Source organism: Micrasema longulum, unplaced genomic scaffold (assembly GCF_059751315.1).
Source record: "Micrasema longulum isolate JH-2025_06_02 unplaced genomic scaffold, ASM5975131v1 h1tg000614l, whole genome shotgun sequence".
Classification (NCBI taxonomy): domain Eukaryota; kingdom Metazoa; phylum Arthropoda; class Insecta; order Trichoptera; family Brachycentridae; genus Micrasema; species Micrasema longulum.
Window position 1 is genome coordinate 127,715 of NW_028277810.1, and position 23,783 is coordinate 151,497.

The 23,783-nt window shown below is 32.6% G+C and overlaps 1 protein-coding gene across 2 annotated transcripts in view; it reads right to left on the bottom strand.

Annotated features, from left to right (window-relative positions):
• sano (CABIT domain-containing protein serrano) overlaps window positions 1–23,783 on the bottom strand; it is a 209,459-nt gene that overhangs the window by 97,141 nt on the left and 88,535 nt on the right. The gene's annotated exons all lie outside the window — the stretch shown is intronic.

Genomic DNA, 23,783 nt, shown 5'->3' on the forward strand with positions numbered 1-23,783 from the left:
ATAAGTAACCCACTTAAATTGGAAATAACACGTGGAGACTGTTGTTGCTAAAATAATCCAATACATTTTTTTGTATTAGGTAAACTGAAAAAAAAAGCTAACAGTGAATGTGTTATGTCCACTTTTTATGCATATATGTAGATATTAAATTTTGAAATATGCTATTATTTTTTGGGGTAACTCTACTAATATACAGGATGTTTTAAAATTAAGTAAAATGTGTCTTTGGAAAACGGTAAATGCTGGTTATTTGGAACATGTATGGAACATTATGCATAAAAAGTTAAATAAAAAATACAAAAGTTAAAAAAGAAATTACAGTAAAAATACTGTTCCATCAGGAATCAAATTGGAGATATCGTGTTGGTTAAATATTCTAGTCACTATACCACAAGTAGAAAAATACTAAAATTAGTATTTTTAACAATATTATGAGTTTGTCCAAATTTTTTGTAGACAAGGACTAGATTCAACTCCCTGGGGAGATGTTTATATAAACATATTTCAACATATATGAAGAACATTTAAGAGAAGGTAATATAGAAGTCTAGGCATCTACAGGGCTTATGACTTGTCAATGGCTGGTTTTTTAAATTTATTTTTTTATTTATTTATTCACACTCTTTATCAAAATACAATTTCATGTTCACTTTGCCCAGCTAACAAGGGTACATACCCCGTTCCAAGCTAGGCAATTACATTTTAATATATTATAATAGTTAACAAATTTATAAAGAGCACAGACAAACAAAATATAAACTTATTCGGATACACATTTTGATTCATATACATACAGACATACACATATATACACACATATATATAAATATACACATATATACACATGTACATACACACACACGTACAAACACCCATGCGCATACACATACATACATTCATAAAAACATAGGCAATTTATTTATGCGAAACTTCATGGTTGTCATCTATAAAAATATTTTTTGAAAATTATTCCTTATTTTTTTTTATTTTATTTTTGACAACCAGTAAGGTTCTCCAATCCGTGGCATGCATCAACTTTTCTGACTCCCTACGACCAATGTCATGAGGTCAACACCTTCCGTAACTTGACAACACTCCTAACATTCACCATTCTGCCCATATTTGAACATCTATATTCCTTCAATTCTTTAATCTGTTGATGTTTGTAAAGTAAAAGAGCAGAACCCTTTACTTGAAAAAATTGAAGGAAAGTAGATGTTCAAATATGGGCAGAATGGTGAATGTTACACAGTGTGTAAAGTGGCCACTCAAACCGGCCATTGAGAGGTCATAAGCTCTGTAGATGCCTAGACTTCTATATTACCTTATCTTTAATGTTCTACATCTCTGTTGTAATATATTAGTATTTTTAGTTATCTGACTCAGCATTATAGTTATTTTTATTTTTATATTTAACTTTTAAATTTACACTGTTACATAAATTTACTAACAAGTATAACACTATATTAATAATCAAAATAAAAATATAAAACATAAAGACCAATTTTTATTAGATTAAATTAAAGTACAGTCACGACCCCAGAAATAAAAGTAAATAAAAAATTCCATTGACCAAGTCTCTCTAAAATGTATTTAAAAAAGAAATGAGAATGAACTACTTCAAATTACGTCAGAAGTTTTTCTTAATTAGCCGATAAGAGTGTTGTGGTAGATTTCCGGTTTCCGGGAAGCCAACACACTAATAAGGAAAGCACACAGAAGAGAACTGTGTCGTCACGCATGGAGTAATTAAACGATATCGTAACGATAATAATACGATTTCATCTTATCTTCATGTAACAAAAAATGATCAAGATAGGCCCCGATTGGTGTACCAATGCAGTGCCCTATGCACCATTAGGTTTAGAGAGGGAATAATGATGTAAAATAAGATACACACAAATTAAATACATTTATTTGAATTAGTTTGATACTAAATAAGATTATCTAAAAATACCCCTGAAATTCTTGATTGTATTTGATCATATACTATAAAATATTTAGTGTAATTTGTTTTTTTATATTACTTGTAAAAATCAAAATATTTAAGTTTATTTTGTGTGTTATTTTGTATTTATAAAAATCATTCAGTTACGTAATAAAAAAAAATAACCAGAACTCTGGACGAGTTTTTTTGACTCAATGGCTACACTCACATAATAAGCCAGAGAAGGAAAATCTAGTGGATGGACGAGTAAGTCTGTCTCGTAGAGCAGTGGTTGGCGCTTTCACCAGACATTTCGATTTTGGGGTCAACCTTCCCGAAATCGATCCCTGAACCTTAAAAATGAGAGACGAACACGCGAACCACTGCTCTAAGGCCAATCCTCACTCGATTCCTTTTTCAGTATTTTATCTGGTTATAATCATCCGTTACTGTATTCATCATTCGTCTGGACACGGTACAAATGCGTATTATGTGTCAATTACAAAAAATACTTATACTAATAAAAACACAAAAAGGATTTTTCTGTAACACGCTTGTAACTTTTTTCCTTCGAAGATGATTTCATCCTTTTTACAACGTTTATTCATATTATTTGTTCTCATAATTCGATGCGCTTTCTAAGGACGGAACTAACTGTATTACTTTTGTTGATTGTACGTAAAACCAGTTGCTCGGTAATTATGCGTCTCTTTCTAACACGTGACAAATGACTTAACCGCGAGGGAGAGAGATAGCGCGAGAAATACCTCCGTGGTCGTTACAGGGAATTAAATATGAGCTCAATTACGTAAATCATTTAAATAGCATGAAACATTTTTTTCCCATATTCTATTTATTTATTTGACTTTTTGTACATAATGTTACTTGTACATTGGCGGGCTTATTGCCAAATGGTAATTTCTTCCAACCAACCAAATCTAAACGCTTATCAAAGATATTTTTAAGTTTAACTAAGCCGCAAAATATTTTTCAGTCTACACTCACTTAGAAGGTTGCAAACATTCTTACCCATTAATACTAAATGTACCCTTGTACAAGCATTACTACTACCCATTCTAGATTACGCTGATGTTTCTATGACTGATATAAGCTGTGAGCAACTCGATAAACTTGAACGACTTCAGAATACATGCATAAGGTACATTTTTGGTCTTAGAAAATATGACCACATTTCTGATTATCGTAGGCAACTGAAATGGCTCAAAATTAGACAGCGGAGAGAGTATCACTCCCTCTCACTTCTGTTCAATGTACTTCATAGTCCTAACGCTCCTATATACCTGTGTGAAAAATTTCAACGCTTATCAGTTCATGGTTTACCTCTTCCGTTCCGTTCTACCCGTTCTAATTCTCAAGGCACTCTCTTAATACCCATCCACAATTCCTCTTTCTTCTCTAACTCATATAGTGTCCATGCGGCTCGACTGTGGAATCATCTCCCATCCACCATCAAAGATGTAACTACATTATCTCTGTTTAAATCACGTCTGAAGAAACATCTCCTTTCTCTTCCTTAATTTCTCCTCCTTTCCTTTTTCCTATTTCCTCTTTTTTCCTTTTTCCCATTGAGTAATAGTTTCGATTTAAGGTAATTTATAAACAAATACGTTTATTTCTATTTTTATATATTTTTAACTTTTTAATCTTTTTTTTTTCTATTGAATATGTTCTGTATCTTGAATCATAAAAATAAAACTTTTATTTTATTGGTTGGTTGGAAGAAATTGCCATTTGGCAATAAGCCCTCCAATGTACAAATAACATTATGAACAAAAAGTAAGATATTTTTTATTTTTTTTATAAGCAGGGTTATTTATTTGATTTTTGGTGCGATTGTGATTGCACATTGGCGGACTTATTGCTATTGCCTTAAATACTTAAGAGTCACTAGATACTCCACCCTGATGCTGAAAAAAAATAAATACAACCTTCGATCAAAGAGGATTGACCTACTACTCGGTTAAAGTGTACAATCTACTTCCATTATCCATAAGGACAATTAGTAAGTTCCCAAAATATAAAATTGCTATTAAGAAATGGATAGTGGAGATTGATGAGTGGATCAAGCCAAATATGTAAAACGTATGCGCTGTTTATGAATTTGAATAATTAGTATATATAAATTGGTTATGTTTTTCATGAATATTTTTGTTTTTATTGTTTATTATGTTAATTATAATTAGGTTAATTAGTTTAATTAGTTCAAAAATATATATATATTTATTATATAAATAAAACAGGAGTGATACTTTAATCCACAAATTTGGAATATCCACTGACCGGTTTCATCGCTTTCACGACATCTTCGAGACTGGTATCTTTATTAAAGAGTTAAATGTATTTATACACAACAGAGGTAAGGATAGATAATTCAAAGTTATATGTAAGTAAATTAAATAAAGTTATTTTTATCTTAAGGATCATTATCAAAAAAATTTCTTCGGGTTAACTAATGAGTTGATATAACGCTATTTTAATGAGTTAAAGTATTTGATTTTATTTTTAGCGTCCCATCCTTCGTGAGTGTGGTTTTGTAAGTAATGATTTCTGAAAAACAAAGGTTATATTAATTTAATTTTAAAGGAATAACCCGCTAAGCCTCTATTTTGAGGTTTGTCAGCAGGTGGGATAGAGGGGATATGGAAGAAGGTAATGAAAAATACACCACAACACCCAGACTAATTGAGAAAAAAATCTTTCTTGGATTTTTTTCTTGCAACTGGCGGGAATCGAACCCGCGACGCCAGTTTCACAGATAGCCGTCTAACCAACTGCGCCACGGCGCCTGTCTCATTTTAATTTTAATCTTTTCGTTTCGTCATTGAATGATTTGCTGTTGCCCAAAGCAAAAAAAATGCAATATCACCAGCGGTAACAATAATTTTTCTGTACGTATTATGAATTTTGAATTTAAGTAGGTACCTAGGTACTTGATGGTTGAATTCTAATACATAAAATAAATATTTTTCAAACATGTAATTCTTTTTGCAAATATCAAGCTCTTTTTACTTATGTTTTTTATAACCTTTCCAATTCATTTATCTCAAATTTTTTCCTGTACAAATTGTTTATTGAACAATTCTGTTTATATTTTTTTTAAGTTCAAACTGTTCCCTATTATGATTTGTAATAATTGTGTCATTGAAATAATTATGGTTAAATTAATTATATATATATACATGGCACATAAATATAGTAAACGGTATACTCAAACATTTGGAAAATCATCAAGGAGTTTCCTACTCAAATCCTTTCTAAGCTAATCTAGTTTTTAACTCCTCTCTTGAAAATAGTTTTGGTCCTTGAGAGCTTGATACGCTCTTACAAAATACTGAACACTTTCGGTGCGATAAAGGAGAGATGTGTCTGAGAAAAGTCGTACAGGTTTTAGGTATGACATAATTCGTGCTCTGGTAAAACCTTGTACGAACGTTTTGCTGAGATCTCTCCTTATTGTTCGATTGTTCGACCAGAAGTGTGTAAGTGCTTCTTTTAGGTACAGTTGTCTCATATCCAGCGCCTTCGTGTATTGGAACAACTGTTCTGACTAGTACGTTTGAGGGCGCCGGAATATTTTTCTCAATAATAATTTCTGTGAAATTATGAGAGGCTTGAAAATGGATGCCGCACAAATTTTTAATGTAGGAATTTTTACTTTTTTTACTGTCGCTTTCACTGTTAGAAAATTATGAATGGGCCATGTCGTATATTATCATTCTTCCTTATGACGATATTGCAAACCCAAATAGTAACAAAACCTGTGTTTACTTGTAATACAGAAACAAAAGTTTGCTTACAAACTTAATAAGATAAGTCTTCTTCTTCTTTTTCACATCCGCTTCTAAACGGAGCATGTGGACATCAGCAGACGCCTCCAAGAGACCCTTATAAAGCCAAAAGATCGTTATCGTAGTAATGCATTGAAGATGTTAGGATTTGTTCTGCGTACTGCCAGGGTTTTCGAAAATACCCGCGTACTGAGAACTCTTTACAACTCCTTGGTGCGAAGTAGACTCGAGAGTGGCTCGATGATTTGGGGGCCACATGAACTGAAGTACTCTCTTATGATAGAGAAAATCCAAAAGAAGTTTCTGAGATATCTCTACATGAGAGAGTGCGGGTATTATCCTTGGCTCTACCCGACCGAGTTTCTCCAGGGTATGCTTGGCTACAACAGTTTAGAGACTAGAAGGAATGTGTATTTGACCACACATTTTTATCGATTGTTGCGCGGTATGATCGATAATTCTGAAATTATGATGAGCATTGGTTTGCATGTTCCTGATAATTACCTAAGACAGCGTCAGCATAGATTGTTTCATATTCCGATATTCAGGACCAACCTGCCTATGGTTATGCCTGTTGGAAGAGCTACCGCTATGATGAACAACATCGCTCTGGATATTGATCTGTTTCATGTATCCGAAGGGGTTTTCCGGAGCAGGATTCTTCGACTCCTTTGACATGAGTCTCTTTCGTGTATTTTTTTTCCTTTTTTATAATATGTACGTATTGAGTATATTTTGTAATGTATATGTTATATTTAAAATAAATAAATTGAATTGAAATTGAATTGAATTGAAATCGGGAGCCCACAGGTGTAAAGAAGAGACAACTTTGTTTTATTACAATATTCGAGTTTGCCAAATGTTTGTAGACAAAATACTGGATTTCACTCCCTCGGGAGTCATTAAATCAACAAATGAAAGAATTGAAGAAATATGGATGTTCAAACATGGGCAAAATGGTGAATGTTACACAGTGTGTAAAGTGGCCACTTAAACCAGCCAACGACAGGTCATAAGCCCTGTAAATGCCTAGACTTCCATAATCCCTTATTTAAGGTATTCTCCATCCCTGTTGTAATTTGTTAAACTTGGTTTTAGGTTCTCCCGAGGCATGCGCAACATGTGTTTAATTCAAGTCCACCGTCGCGTCCTCTAGACGCTCATTAAATGAGGCTGCATATAATGAGCGTATTTTGAAATCGGACCACCTTATTTATATATATATAAAGTAGGATGTTTTATCTAGCTCCATTTTTGTGAAAATCACCTCAAGGGCGCTGTACAATAAATCATTATCGCTGCACGTCTAGCAGCTACAGAGAGCATGGTATATTGGGATTCCAGTTCCTCCTTTCTAATTGTGATATATTTTAATTTAAACACATAGGAGCTAGGTTACAGCATGTCTTGCAGCAGCAAAGCGCATGGACTATTAAAATTCTAGACCCTAATGCCTAATATTCTCCTCAAGCACTTACTTTCAAAACTCAGAAGTTTGCGCATCATTTTGATCATCAACTAAACATTATTATTGAGCAGCCGACTGAAGTTCTGGGTTCGGCTAGTTTCGGCCGCGGTTTTGGTTTTGACCGAAATTTATCCGAAACTTCGGCTCAGGTGAAACCTGCGGTCGGGATGTGTCGGAGTACGTTTGACTGTACTCGGGTGCATCTTATGGCTTGTAAAGATAAAAGTTATAAGTAAAAAACAACAACAAACCATGAAATTTATGCCTTTAATTTTATGTGTGTATTTCTCAACACTTGTTTTAATGAAATCGTAAGGTTTAACAATGAAAACATCTAATTTTAGCGTTTTAAAGTGGCTTTTAACTAAACAATGTTTCAGTATGTACAAATGTTTGTAGATGGCTGGATTTTCTTCCAAGGGAGTTATTTAGATCTAAATTTGTTGCAATAGAGCGGAAACCTTTGAGAATGAAATATAGAAGTCTAGGCATTAAACAATGCAGTGTAATTGGCTAATTTAAGTGACTTATTTATACACTATGTAACATTCACCATTCTGCCAAGGTTTAAATATCCATATTTCAACAACTCTTCCACCTGTTGACTTTTGTGAAGTAAAAGAGCTAAAACCTTGTTGGAGCTGAAACATTTATTGTTGTGAAGAGATTCACCCGGCTGAACCATAACAACTTTTTAATTTTATTCTTCTGGAAGAGTTGATGAAATGTAGATGTAATTTGTTGATCTTAATAACTCCCTAGAGGGTGATATTTAGTCTTTTGAACAGACTCAAAATATTGAAATAAAACCACTGGTCCAAGAAGAAGTTTAAAAATTGGAAAATTGTTTTTAGGCGTTAGTTGCCTAGTTGGTATGTGAAATAATTGCGGCCTCCGTGGTGTAGTGGTCAAGATGCTCGACTCGACCGACGGAAGGTTCCGGGTTTGATTCCCGGAGAGAACACGAAAATTAAATTTGATTTTCCTCAAGCCTGGATGTTCTGTGATGTAATTCACCACTGTAATTGGGCTACCTGGCCTGTTGTGGTGTAAAAAATAAATAAATAATAATAATTTGTTCAGATGAAAATATTCGCAACAATAAATGTTTCAGCTGTTTGACTTTGAAGGATTGAAGAAATATGGATGTTCAAACATAGGCAGAATGGTGAATGTTACACAGTGTGTAAAGTGGCCTTTTAAACCAGCCTATAACAGATCATACGCCCTGTAAATGCCAGCTTTCGTATTCCCTTCTCAAACGTGTTTTTCCTCTGTTGCAACAAATTTAGATTTTTAACAAATTAATTAAGTTTCGGTTTCGGGTGAAAGTCTTGTTTCGGTCGGTCCAGACCAAATAGTTCCAGACTAAAAACCCTCCGGGTTTATTTCATTTGATCTTTGCAACGTGCCATTCTCTCCTCTATGAAGACTGGATTTCCTGGCGCCTGTGTAACGAGACGTAACGGGGAAAGATCCAGAAAACGAGAATAGTTTCCTCTCCACAACTGGTTCCATACCTCCACATACTGCATTGTGGCACCTATGCTATGCGTCCATATCGCGTTATGGGTACTGTTACCTGGTATGGAAGACGCAGGGCCCGAATAGTGAGCGTGGTGTTATTTCACATATTGCAACAGAGAGGGTGAACGTTTTCGAGAAGACAATATGAAACAGAGGCGTTTAAATAATAGAAATATCACATACTACGAACAAACAAACAACAAACAAAACATCACGCCGTTTCCCCGTAAGGTCAGACAGAGAGGATAGAACGCCACATCACTCTATGTTTGCATACAGATCTCGCTTCCTCTACATTCATACATCTTCGCATGGACGCGTGTCGATTATTTTAACTTTTGACACGTCCATCTTCAAGTGTTTGTTGGATTTGGTCATGCCATGTCTTTTTCGGTCTTCCTCTATTTCTGCATCCATCAACATTCGCATTGTTAATATTCTTAGCCGTTCTTTCGCTGTCCATTTGTTCTACATGTCGAAATCAACGCAGAGATCCTTCCTTAATTTTGTCGATAATGCTTGTCTCAGCCTTACATTTTTTTTTTATTTATTTACAATTTTAAAAAACCCGTTAGGGTTACATTAGAAATTTAATATTCTCTAGTCATTTTATGTCTCGTCTAGTCTAGTTAGTTCAGTCATCATGTGCTTTTTCAGATTGATTTTAAATTTGTCTCCATTAAAAGTTTTCAAGTAGTAAGGTAGGTCGTTGTAGTGTTTAAGTCCATTATGTAGTATTTTTGACTGTCCTGTGTTTGTCTTTGCTTTTTCAATATGATAGTGTTTTTGTTGTCTGGTGTTATATTTGTGTATGTCAGCATTTTTGACTAATATTATGTCGTCGTCTTGTATGTTTCCCAGTGTTATTTTGTGCACAATTTTTAAGGTCTCAATTTTAGTCAAGTAGTTTATGTCAAACTGGTGTGTTTTTTTGTACAGTTCAGTCGTAGAGGTCAAGTAGGGTAGGTTGTATGTTAGTTTAAGAATTTTATTTTGTTGTCTTTGTATTCTTGTTATGTCTGTCTTGTTACCAGTTCCCCAGAAGGCGATCATGTAACTCAATTTACTTTTGACATAGGCTTCGTACATCATAATTTTTTCCATTATGTACGGATATTAACAATTGTGCATCTTTTGTACATAGTTTTACCACACATTCGCCCGAGAGATCGCATTTCGACAGCTTTCGGCCTACTTTCATCCCTGTTTTTCCAAGTCCATATTTCGCTCCCATACATCAGGGTCGGGACCTGGACTCAATTGCGAACTGCTAGTTTTGCCTCTAGCGACAAACATTGATTAGCCAAAGTTGATTTAAGTGCAGCGTTCACTCTGTTCTCGGCACTCACCCTCCTTTCAATATCTTTCTCAGTCATTCCATCCCTAGTTAACATACTTCCCAGATACACAAATTCCTCTACTTGTTTTAGTATAACTTCATTCACATTGATAAATATATATCAAATGGATTTATAATAATTAATTGTATTTTCAAAATCAATACGAATATTGCGGAGGAATGTTTTCATACATAAATGTAAAAATAAATTTAATAAAAATATGTTGCTAGAAAAACGCGACGTGTTTGGCCGTGGTTGTTGTGACGTCAAGATAATGATAATGCTTTCCGCTTTTTTTCCTTTTTCCCATTGAGTAATAGTTTTGGTTTAAGGTAATTTATAAACAAATACGCTTATTTCTATTTTTATATATTTTTAATTTTTTAATCTTTTTTTTTTTCTATGGAATATGTTCTGTAACTTGAATTATAAAAATAAAACTTTTACTTTATTGGTTGGTTGGAAGAAATTGCCGTTTGGCAATAAGCCCGCCAATGTACAAATAACATTATGTACAAAAAGTCAAATAAATAAATAAAAAAAATAATGTTCTTAACAAATTTTAATGACCGGGAACAAATACACATGAATCGTGACGTATTAGAGGCGTGGTCAATGAATTGACCGTTTTTGCGGGAATTCAAAATTACAAATTTAAAAATATTTTTTATGCTACTAATAATGAGCAAAAATATTTTTTTTCCTTGACAGTATTTAATAGACCTTTATTAATTTGAAAATGTAAAAAAAATAACGTGATATTTTTCTATTGAGCTTTGGATGTAGTTTCCATAATGGCTTAAATTTAACAAACTTAAACTGAATGTCGGAAAAACTAAATTGATGGAAAAAGGAAGAAAAAACCAAGCTTAATGATTAATGTTCATATGGATTTATTTATTTGTTTTATGTTATTTATATTTACAAACACAATTTCATCATCGTCATTCCCTTTCCGCAATTAAAGGTGCACAGGGCACTGCATAAGTACACCAATCGTAGCGTATTTTGTTTTTTTTTACATGAAGGTAAGATAATAAGTCTAACGCTGTAGGTACCAGTCCAAGGACTACGAAATATTCTAATGTAAAAACACATTTTTAATAAATATTTCTCAACCATGTCGGGAATTGAACCCGAGACCCCTTGCATGGTAGATAAACGTGCTGACCACAACAGCACGAGGCCGACTAGACTAGGGGCCACTTCGCGGTTTAGATGAATCAAAATGAATTATTTTACCTACTAGACAACGTGTCAAAACATTAAAAAATTAATTAAAGGTACTCTTTCTTGGACCAATTGATCAAAACAACAGTATTTTGATTACATTAAAATGTGTGAAGACAAAAGCTGGATTTCTCTTCCTAGGAAATTATCAAGAGAAAATTAAAAGATGGAAAACACTAGGGTAAATAACCCAGTTCTAAGACAGTCAAAATATAAAAACAATGTTATTAAATATTTGTATATAACCACTTACTGATTTTTCTATGTTTACCGGTTTCGAGACGTACACTTCTCCTAGTCAGGGCATTTATTAAACCGATATGATAAACCCGAAGACGATCTAAGTCGGTAAGTAATTATATACAAATATTTAATAAAATTTACTAAAATGTTTAACCACAAAGTTGATGCTTTAAATATAAGTAATATTAAAAATAAAAAACAATAATCAAACCGAATAAAGAAAAAATGAATTAAAAATTATACTTAAATTCATTTCAACAGAGAGGGAAAAATTTTTGAGAAGGGAATATGGAAGTCTAGGCATTTACAGGGCTTATGACCTGTCATTGGCTGGTTTAAGTGGCCACTTTACACACTGTGTAACATTCACCATTCTGCCCATGTTTGAACATCCACATTTCCTCAACTCTTCCATCTGTTGACTTTTGTGAAGTAAAAGAGCTGAAACCTTTATCACGTGGGTGAGATTCATCCGGCTGAACCAAATCACCTACTAGAAGAAGTATAAAAATTGAAAAATTGTTTTCAGGCGTTGCCTAGTAGGTGATTTGGTTCAGCCGGATGAATCTCACCCACGTGATAAAGGTTTCAGCTCTTTTACTTCACAAAAGTCAACAGATGGAAGAGTTGAGGAAATGTGGATGTTCAAACATGGGCAGAATGGTGAATGTTACACAGTGTGTAAAGTGGCCACTTAAACCAGCCAATGACAGGTCATAAGCCCTGTAAATGCCTAGACTTCCATATTCCCTTCTCAAAAATTTTTCCCTCTCTGTTGAAATGAATTTAAATATGAACAACTCCCTAGGGAGGAAATCCAGCCAGTCTGCAAGCATTTGGACATAATCAAACATTGTTAAAAATTATACTTTTAGAAAAATCGATTACTTAATACATAGGCAGAAAGTTACACTATCCTGCCTATGTTTATTTTCTGACACAATGTTATACTTTACCCAACGTAATAACCAATAATCCTTTCAACTATTTGCAAAAGCGTTGTTTTGTTTTTTCACATAAAAATGGCTACAAAACTTAGAACATAAAACTTTGAAGGGATTTCTATGAAAACTAATTATGTTTCATCATAAATTAGAATCACAACACCTCGTCCACAAAAAGTCATCCCTTTCCTCGTTGTCGGTTGTAAACACAGACATTAATCCGCCATTTTATGATTTTCGTCAGCCATTTTATGACGGTCAATAATTAGGATTCAATTAAACTTTAATTTATCGCATAATTAAATCTTTATTTTAATCGGCCTCGTAAAGGACGCTGGGAGTAATATTAGTTACATAAGATTTACCACAGTCGGCAATTAAAAACGTTATCACTTTACTAAGGGATATTATTTGTAAGATTGAATTAAAAAGAGTTAAATCAAATAAAAAACATGAAAATTTAACAAAGATTCCCATACTTAAGAAACTAGAGACAGAGAAAACAAGATGCATACATCAATACGTCTCCGTTTTTATCTAAAGTTTTAAATGAGCATAAAAAAAAACAATCGTAAAGGTCTAAATTTGTTGCAATAGAGAGGAAAAATATTCCTGTGAAGAGAATATGGCAGTCTAGGCATTTACAGGGCTTATGACCTGTTATTGTGTGGTTAAAATTTTCTTGGGTTATCCCTGATTGCTAGACTACGCATTTTTACCAGGTCATGGTAAATTTGATGTCAAATTATTTGTTTTTAATATTGTTGATTTCTCTTCGTGCTGCTGCGGATTAATCAATCTTCTGAACACATCTTGTTGTCTTGTCCTTTTTCTTCTCTATGATTATCGAATGAAGCTTATCGCTACTATCCATGGCCCGTTATAGGTCCTGTCAGATAAACAGATCTGGTGGCTTTCAAAAATAATTTCAAGGCTTGTAAAAAGTTTTGTAAAAACTTTGCATCAATTAAAATTATTTATTTAAAAAAAAAAAAAAGAAATATTCGCGTTCTTATGATTTACCCAAATATTTAATTTTGAAGGCCATTGTCAACGAGTTGTAAATAACTCACTATTAGAAAATGGAATCGAGTTGGGGTAGAGTGGGATTCGAACCACGGACCTTTGGTCCGTGAGTCCGAGACACTAGCCACAGGACCACAACCCGATTTATTTATAAATCAACAGCTTATCACAAAAAATCATTTTTATTACAAATAAAATCACCCAGATTGGGCTAACTTTTATTTTGCCAACCAACAAATATAAATGCATTATTAAAATAGAACTAAGCATTATTAATATTTTTTATTATTATACCAAAGTTCTAAATCAATTCTCTGAGATTATATTCAAGTTTGAATATTTAGCCTCAAAGTATCACTCAGCATACATGTAAAGCAGTTTGTTTTGTTTAAAGTGTTATGTAAAATGGTGTAATAGTAGTTAATTGCGTTTTAGTCTCACGTGCATTATAAAAAGGTTCAGGGGAAAACAAAACAAATAATCACTCTATTGAATATTTTAATTTTATCCCCTATAATTCTCATAAACATATTATATTTTGTTCGTAAACGGACATACCGGAACTGGATTAACCCTCGAAGTATATAAAGATCCTCTTTAGAATAGATGTTTTGAGTTTGAATATTATCTCACACACTTGATTTAGAACTTTTGTCGCGTAATTAAATTGTTATAATCTATTATAATATTAAATTTAATTTGGGTAACTTTTTTTTTTTTACCTTTCATTAAACTTAATCTTTATCATTACTTGAATTGATTTTACACTCTTATTTTATATAATTTATGAAAGATGTTGGAGTTCTATAATTGAGAATATATGTAAAGAACGTTAGTTATGCTTACTTAAAAAATGTATGAATTTTATGTATTCTTGTTGAACTTCCAAATGAATTGAAAAAAAAAAAAAAACTGGCACTTTAAAAATCAGCCCAAAAATGTATGGAGGCTGGGTGATCTCCTTTATCTATATATCGAGCAATTATGAGTATGAAAAATAACAAATTATATATAATAAAAGGTTAAAAGCATGAAGTATTAAAAATTACATTTAACTACATAATACAAAACAGAAGAGACTATAAAATGTAAGAAAATAATCAAAATTCAATATTTTATTAACACAATATTTTATATAAATTATCCATTCACGATGCAGCTTTTGGAAAACTTAGGCACATGTTCGAATATAAATAGATTCCAATTTGTCTGAAAAGGAAAACTTACGAATCTTACGAATGTATACCGCCATTGACTACATATGCATTAGAGACTATGGCCCTCACACAAAGAAATGTAGAAAAGCTCAAATTCACACAGCGACCCATGGAAAGATTCATGATTGGTATAGGCCTAAGAGACAAAATAAGAAATTAGGAACAGAACCAGAATAACGGATATCATGGATCGCGTAGCAGGACTGAAATAGCAATGGGCAGGACATGTTGCGAGTCAAGACCCCGCAAGATGGACTCCTAAAATTCAAAGATGGAGACCTTGGAAGAATAAGCGAGGCGTCGGGAGACCTAAAAAAAGATGGTCTGACGCAATAGCTGCTGTAGGGGGTAAAAATTGGCTGCAAGTAGCAACCGACCAAGAAAAATGGAAGAATATGGAAGAAGCCTATATCCAGCGGTGGAGGATTTAAGGCTGAAAAAGAAAAATGAAGAATACAATCCATAAAGGAATAAAAAAAATAAAAAGAAGTTTAAAAATTACAGGCTATGTATGTTTGATTATTTATTTGTTCATTTGTTTCAATAGGTATGTACGGGAGTAAAAAATCTTTAAATCCTTTTGCATGTATTTGGATGAACACGCGGATTAAAGGTTTAAATAAAAAATACTATTCATATTTGAAAAATGATTGATGAAAATACCATAGCTATCGTTTACTGAATATGATTAATGCATAATAATAATAGCATCAAATTATTTTTCAATCATAACTGATTTTTGTAATCACTATTGAATAATTTTATTATTACAAAACACCGAATGTTCAAATCACATTAACCATAAACATAACACATAACTATATAAATTAACCACGGCCATCTTGAGTAGTTACAAACACAGCAGACATTATATTAAATCAACAAAGTAATGATCAGTATGTATGCTTATTTATAGGCGTTTTGTTTTCTTGTATATTTAATTTCTAACCGGTTTCTGAGCTACAATGTACTTTTTTATCATTATATTTATTTTTAATCAAAAAAAAATTCATAAGAAGTATATGTTTTTTAAAAATTCTATACATATCACTTTCACACATCCAGTGAATATTATTACTGTAACTCTCCAAAAAAGAGACTAACTCGTGTGCTTGGAGAGTGACTTACACTATTGTTTAGATAATTTTAAATACGAGTACATGAAAAAAAAACATAGAATATATAAAAAAAACAATAAAACATTTATTCATAATGATTTATTATTATTAAAGATAACTTATAGAGCACAATTTTTGTAGTATAATACCACAAATGCCCTTTACGATAATATGAATATAAGTTTAATTTAAACTTAAAATTTATAATTCTCAAATGATTTTTATTTTTCTTCGTCACATGCTACTGATTTATTAAAAAAAATAGAAAACCTCCATGTTTAAAATGATTCTCTCAAATGAACTATCATTTATTTTAATTTTAATCACAATTCAGCATTTGTTACGAGTATATTGTATTTCTGGTTTTAAAAAAAATTGTTCGAATTTACACATTATTAGTTATTAAAGAAAAATATGTTTTGTTGTTTTTTATGCGAATGTTTATAAATTTAATTTTTTTTTTATTGATTAGAACTAGATAAATAAACAAGTTATGTATTAGATTTAGTATTTAGAAGACACTGTTAAAATTATGAAAAAGTCAGTATTGGGTAATTTTTTTTAAACCGGGTTGTGGTCCGGTAGTAGTATTGTGGACTCACATATCAAAGGTCCATGGTTCAAATATCACTCTACCATAACCCGATTTATATTTTTCCAGCACAAGTTATTTACGACTTTTAGGAAATTTAAGTTAATGATGAGAACTCGGGTGTTTTTTCGAGGTGCACGTTTTAGATCCGAAACCGGTTAGTTATTAAATAAAAATTAGTGGCCAAAAACAATGCTCTGATTTTAATTGTAATTGTATGATGTATTTATTTTATTTTATTCGTGTCCAGGCGGATATAGAAAACAGTTATGTCTTAAATAGAAACAGTACCCTGTTTTTGACTCTGTGGCTACTCTCAGATAAAAATCTTAATATGAAAATCGAGCAAAGATTGGTTCACCTTGTGGTCTAACTGGTTAGCACGTTTGCCTACTATTGTTTGTCTCAGGTTCGATTCCTGCCAGGGTGAGCGTTGAATATTGGTTCTATCGGATTTTGCGACACAGTTCGAATTGCTTAAATAATGTTGATTCTAGTTATTTTTCTCAGATTTCATTTTTAGTAATTTATTTCTATTTTATATCAGAGGTGGTATTCTGAATCTTTTCACGGGGGTGAAAAGTGGTTAATTTATGGATTTTAATTTTTTGCATGCGACTACACTTTGCTTCATATATGGTCACACTGATGATTAAATATCAAATGACGAAAAACAAACAGTTTTATTACTGACATTTTGTAGTTCGACATTTACCATAAACATTAAAGTGAAATAACAGGGGTGCTATTTTGAATCTTTTCGCGGGAGTGGGGAAAAAAAAAAATTCTGGACTTTTATTTTTTGTAATATGTTTGTCTATAAGATTGATAAAGCGCACTCATTGTAAAACGTAGTCAGCGGATTTGTCTTCCACGCAAGAAAAGGTTTGGGTTCGACTTCCGACATATATGATATAAAATATTGATTTCAAAATTGATTTTTACACTGTAATATTTCATAGTCCCTGTACTGGCACCCGAAGCGTAGGACTGCTCATCTTAACTTCAAGTTACGAAAATGATCGAGATACGCTGCGATTCGTGTACCAATGCAGTGCCCTATGCACTTTTATGTGCGAAAGGGAATAATTAACATGACGAGTTTAAAACGTGAATTTCAATAATGCACAAATAGTACAGTTTGAATCGTTTTCCAGCGAGGAATATTGACCTTTAATGCCAGCCTTTGGCACTCTTATAAGGTCTAAGTTCGCGAAGTAAATGTCACCGCGAGTCAAGGGACTTTGATACTTAAGAGCATTTGAATAAGAATCACTTTTACTTGCTTGTATTTCAGGGTTGGCAAAAATATTTTGCGTGGTTAAAATTTTACTCAAAGATGATTTCATTAATTAACACTGTTTTGAAAACCTTCGTATTAACATTAATATATTTGTAATTGTAAAGTGTTTATTCAGATAGTAATGCAAAAGAAATAACAGCTAGTTATTCGATGTAAAATAATAATTTCAAATAAATTAATAATATCAATTCAGACCCTCAGATGACACTCTTGCTACCTATCTTTATCCGGACGTGTGTTTTCATTACCACCATCCGCGTCCTTAGAAACGATGCGATAGCCCCGTTATCTTTGATCTCTTTTAGCAACTATTTAAACATCATAAGTGCTTTAATAAGATACACATTGTACATTAAAAAAGATTCTAAGATGATTTCGGGTAAGTTGATCCATTGTAATATACAGAATAGTCGGAGAAGTGACGTCCAAACAAAAAATGTAGGTGCCCTATCTTGAGGGGTATCCGATTCAACCCCATGTGTGTTATGATTACTAAATGGTTTTTCGAAAAATTTCGACCGGATTGGTTTTTAATAAAAAAAAAAAATCTAAAAGGTTTGTTCAGGATTGTTTTTTCGAAACTCATTTTTTTTTATTGTACTTTCACGAATAAAATAATCAGCTTCGTAACATTAACGGAAGTTACACAAGTTTTGACCTAAAATGCAGAATTTAAGTTCGAGCGAGTCAAATAATAAATTTTCAACCTTAAATGAAAAAATCTAATAAGGCAATGTCGAAGTTTCTGAGTTACTTTAAAAACTGCGCTAGACTCTAAGCTTTCGTAATAATACAAAAGAAAGTACAATTTAAAAATAATCAACTCCGAAAAAATCCTTATAAAACCTTACAGAAATTTTAAAAAATAATTTAAAAACCGATTCGGTCGAAAATGTTTATAAACATATATGGAGGTGATTCGGATACAATATGAGACACCCACATTTAACCTTTGGATGAAGCACCTCCGGTCACCCTGTATATCATTCAAGCCAATATATTTAGGTTCTTATAAGCCTCTTGATTGGTTTTTAAAAAATGTACAGCATAGGGAATTTTTTTTAATATATCTTTATACATTTACCTAAGTACATGTGTGCGTGTGATACTAGACCAAAAATTGATATATTTTTTAGAAGGGAATATAGAGGTTAGTTTTACTTCATAAAAATCCAATATCGGCATTTACAGGGATTACGACCTACCATTGGCTGATTTAAGTGGCCATTTTACACTGCATGAATGCAAAATTTTGCCTACATCCATATTTTTTCGATTCTTCTGACTGTTATTTTTTGTGAAATTAAAAAGCTAAAACCTTTTTTAATGATTTTGTCCTAGAATATTATTCGTTACAACTCAAGAACTTAAGCCCCATAGTGTTGGGATGTATGTTTTCACAATGATAAATATTTGAACGCACTGTAAATAATTTGCCCCCGAAACCTGGGTTATGTCTAATAATATTGAGGGAACCATTGCAGTCTTCAAAAGAAGATATGGTCTCCGTAGTCACCCCTGAGAGAAAACAACCGTTGGCGTCGCTGTTACAGTAAGAAGTTGTGTGACATCTACGGAGCGCCCGATGTGATCAGCTCAATCAAGATGGGGCACTTGAGGTGGGCTGGTCATAAAACTTCCTCTACTAACGAAATTCAGTAAGGAAAAGCGCGAACAAATATTTACATTTACGACATTCAATGTCTCTTTCACTGTCGCTCTAAAACCCCCCCTCATCATCTACAAGGTAGGGACAAAGGGAAGTATTTATTTATTTATTCATTTTTTACTCTTTCAAACTATAATCAATAAATAAAAAAATGTGACCTCACTGGGGTTACCCGTGCTGAGGACACTTAACAATTGACTTTTTTGAAATGTTTTTACATTTGAGAATAAAAAAAGAAGACTTATACCCGTATGCAGAGACAAACCTTAAGGTGAGGAAAGTACATTCTATTGTCTTCGCCTTCGGGTTATTCTCTGCATTTGAAATTAGAATGTACTTTCCTCACCTTAAGTTTTGTCTCTGCATACGGGTATTAGTCTTTAAAACGGATTAGGGTATGTGGCGGATGCTTTCAATGATCATAAAACGAATATGGACGACGACTATCCCTTCCACATTCACATTTAAATCACGATCAAAATGTCACTTTTCGAAAATTTTTGTTTTTTCTTTCTACTCCTTCTTTGCAACTAGGCAACGCCTGAAAATGTTATTTTTTCAATTTCTATACTTCTTCATGGACCAGGTAATTTATCAACAATATTTTGAGTTTATCCAAACTCCTGCAGACAAGGACTGGATTCAACTCCCTAGGGAGCTGTTTACATTAACACACCACAGCAGAGATGAAGAACATTTAAGAGAAAGTAATATAGAAGTCTAGGCATCTACATACAATACAATAACATTTTCGGGCGTTGCCTAGTATGTAGGTGAAATAATTCAATTAGATGAATCTCACCCGCATAAATAAAGGTTTCAGCTCTTTAACTTCACAAACATCAACAGATGAAATAATTGAAGGAATATAAATGTTCCAATATGGGCAGAATGGTGAATGTTACACAGTGTGTAAAGTGGCCACTTAAACCAGCCATTGACAGGTCATACGCCCTGTAGATGCCTAGACTTCTATATTACCTTCTCTTAAATGTTCTTCATCTCTGTTGTGGAGTGTTAATGTAAACAGCTCCCCAGGGAGTTGAATCCAGTCCTTGTCTGCAGGAGTTTGGACAAACTCAAAATATTGTTTATCAATTATACTTGTCTCAGATTTACACTCTTGCCTGATTTCATCATTCGTAACCCGTTAAGCTAGGGTTTCCTAGGACAGCGGTGCCCGTATTTTAACGGCCGTAGTGAACGGTGATGCAGTGGACAGCCGTCGTAACGGTGACTAGAGTGTGGTTTTCTAGGAAAACGGTGTTATCAACACCATTTAACACAGTTTTCCTAAGAAACCACTCTCTAGTCGACGTTACGACGGCTGTCTACTGCATCACCGTTCACTACGGCCGTTAAAATACGGGCACCGCTGTCCTAGGAAACCCTAGCTTTACTTTTATGCAACAATCTAAATAAATACATTACATTAATAATAATCATGATAATATTAATAGTAATAAAAATAATAATGGTTTATTTACAAAAAAATACAATTTCTTTATCTACTACATACATACTCAAGTAATAGATTTCTCTAAATTATGTCTAGTCTGCCTAATCTAGGTACAACCTGTTTTAAGGCAGACATTTTCATGCAAAAATAAACAATAATGTAACCACTTCCAGTTTATTAATTATAAAGTTATACAATATATATATACCATTTATTATTTACAATGTTTTTTTAGTAAGGTTTCCGATTTTTATCTACCTAAATCCAGTACCCATTGTATTATTATACACAAATTTATTTGATTGAATTCGGGTCACGGTTTTGTAATGTTCGGGTAACATATTTAATATTTTGGGGCTCAGAAACCTGAGATTTCTTTGCCCGAATTCAGAGTTTGTGGTAGACCCCACGACCCGCCCTTTAGTTTCATTTCTGGTAGTGTGGAAGTGTTCCTTTTGGGATTTGGTTGAATAATTTGATTTCACAAACATAATGGCGGCCTCCGTGGTGTAGTGGTCAAGACACAAAAATTTAAATTAGATTTTTCTCAAGCCTGGGTGTTCTGTGATGTAATTCACCACTGTAATTGGGCATCCTGGCCTGTTGTGGTGCAAAAATAAATAAAATAAAATAAAAAAAAAAAAAAAAATTAATTATTCTAGATATATATAATTGCCTTATATCTAATATATCGGATTCCCCGAACAACTTGACGCTAGGGTACCTGAAGAGCTTTTTAAAAATTATTTTAATAATTGATATTTGAGCAGATTTGAGAGGTTTTAATATTGATTTATTAGTGTCTCCCCATCCTATTATGCCATAAGTTAAAATTGAGTTACATAAAATATAATATAGTTTTTTATTAATATCCCTACAGAGATGAGGTAGAATTTTTTTCAAATTCAGGATTATGGATATTTGAGCGTTTACAGGGCTTATGACCTGTCATTGGCTGGGTTAAGTGGCCACTTTACGTACTACAACATTCTCCATTCCGCTTATTAGCGAATATCGACACAGTTAACATTTTTGATTTTTGTATGTATGTTTTTAAATGAGAAACCTTTCACAAGCGTGTTGGAGCGCCATCTATGTATTGATATTGAAGTGAAGTATTTTTAATTAGCATTTTAATTGTGAAAGGTTTCTCATTTAATAACATATATACAAAAATCAAAAATGTTAACTGTGTCGATGTTCGCTAATAAGCGGAATGGGGAATGTTGTAGTACGTAAAGTGGCCACTTAACCCAGCCAATGACAGGTCATAAGCCCCGTAAACGCTCGAATATCCATAACCCTGAATTTGAAAAAATTCTACCTCATCTCTGTAGGGATATTAATAAAAAATATATACCTACTCACCCTTGGGAGAAATCCAGATTTGTGTATGTACAAAATACACGTACCAAAAATAATGTTGTATAATATAGTTGTTTGAGTTCAATTAGGGATAAGATGTTGCGTATCGACTTAAAGATATGGGAAAGTTTTGTATTTTTTTGTGTTAAATATTGTTTGTGTTCTGTCCATTTAAAATATTTATCGATAATTATTCCATGGTAATAACTCAAAAGTTTTGAAATTAATTAAATTAAATAACGTCACTTTTTGCCATCCCTGCATGTTATGATTACTTCTCGATCAAGAAGCGTATTGATTTATGATTCATTATTAAAATAGTTTTACAGTTATCGAGACACGATATACACACGAGTGTACAAGTTACGTCATGCAAATATTTGTGAAAAACATTGACGTGAATTTATGCAAACTCATTTCCTCTTTCAAACCTGTTGAGTATTTTACCTTATGCACCACTAGATGCGGATAGCAGTGATTAAAATAATACGGAAGGTTTACTTTTTATATAAATAATAAATGGACTAACAAGACCCTTTTCAATCAGATTGAATAAATAGTCATTCGATTGTAATTTCAGTTATCTATGTGATTATATGTTTGGATAATATAAATAGCGCCATTTTTTTTTTAAATCACCTCAAGGGCGCTGTACAATAAATAAATATCCCAGCACGTCTTGCAGCAGCAGAGCGCATGGACGGTTGTGATTCTAGTTCCTCGTCTCCAATTATGATATATAGGAGCTAGATTAAAGCACGTCTTGCAGCTACAGAGCGCATGAATAGTAAGAAATGTAGCCCCTATTTACATTGTTTTTATTTATTTAATTTGACAGTGAAGTTTAGAGTTTAAGTGATATTTAAAAAAACGAAATAAAAAACTAATTTATAAAAATAGAAGTTAGATCACAACAAGTCTTGCTGCTACTGAGCGCATGGACGGTTGAAATTCTAGACTCCATTTACCATATATAGGCGGCCTTCGACTTTCGCACATTTTCCTTTTATATAATTAGCACATTTTTACAATTATGGTTTAAATTGCCTCATATAGATTAAAAAACGAAAAATTTAATTTTGCAACCCACTCAAACTTTCTTAATCACACTTTTGACAGTGAAAATAATTTTATTTTCATTTATTTTTATTTATACAAATACATACATATCACTAAAAAATATAATAATAACATTTCCCAAACTCTATGAAGCCAAAGGCCCTGTTTTAAAAAAATATATATTTATTGAAATCTACAGTCATATAAACAATAATACTGTTATAATATAATTGAGACTTAATACTAGACTAAAAATGATTTTAAACTTATAATTAACAACATACATAATCTGTCATAAATAAAGTTATATTATACGAGACAAGAATAGAATTAGGAAAGCCATAAATGAAACGTTGGTACAAATTTACCTTTGTAAATTTAAAATAAAATGCAAAAATAATATTGTATTTACTCATCATTACTCACCCACGACGACAATGCCTGCGTGCTGTCGCTGATTTCCCCTTTGAATTTATTAGTATTGAGT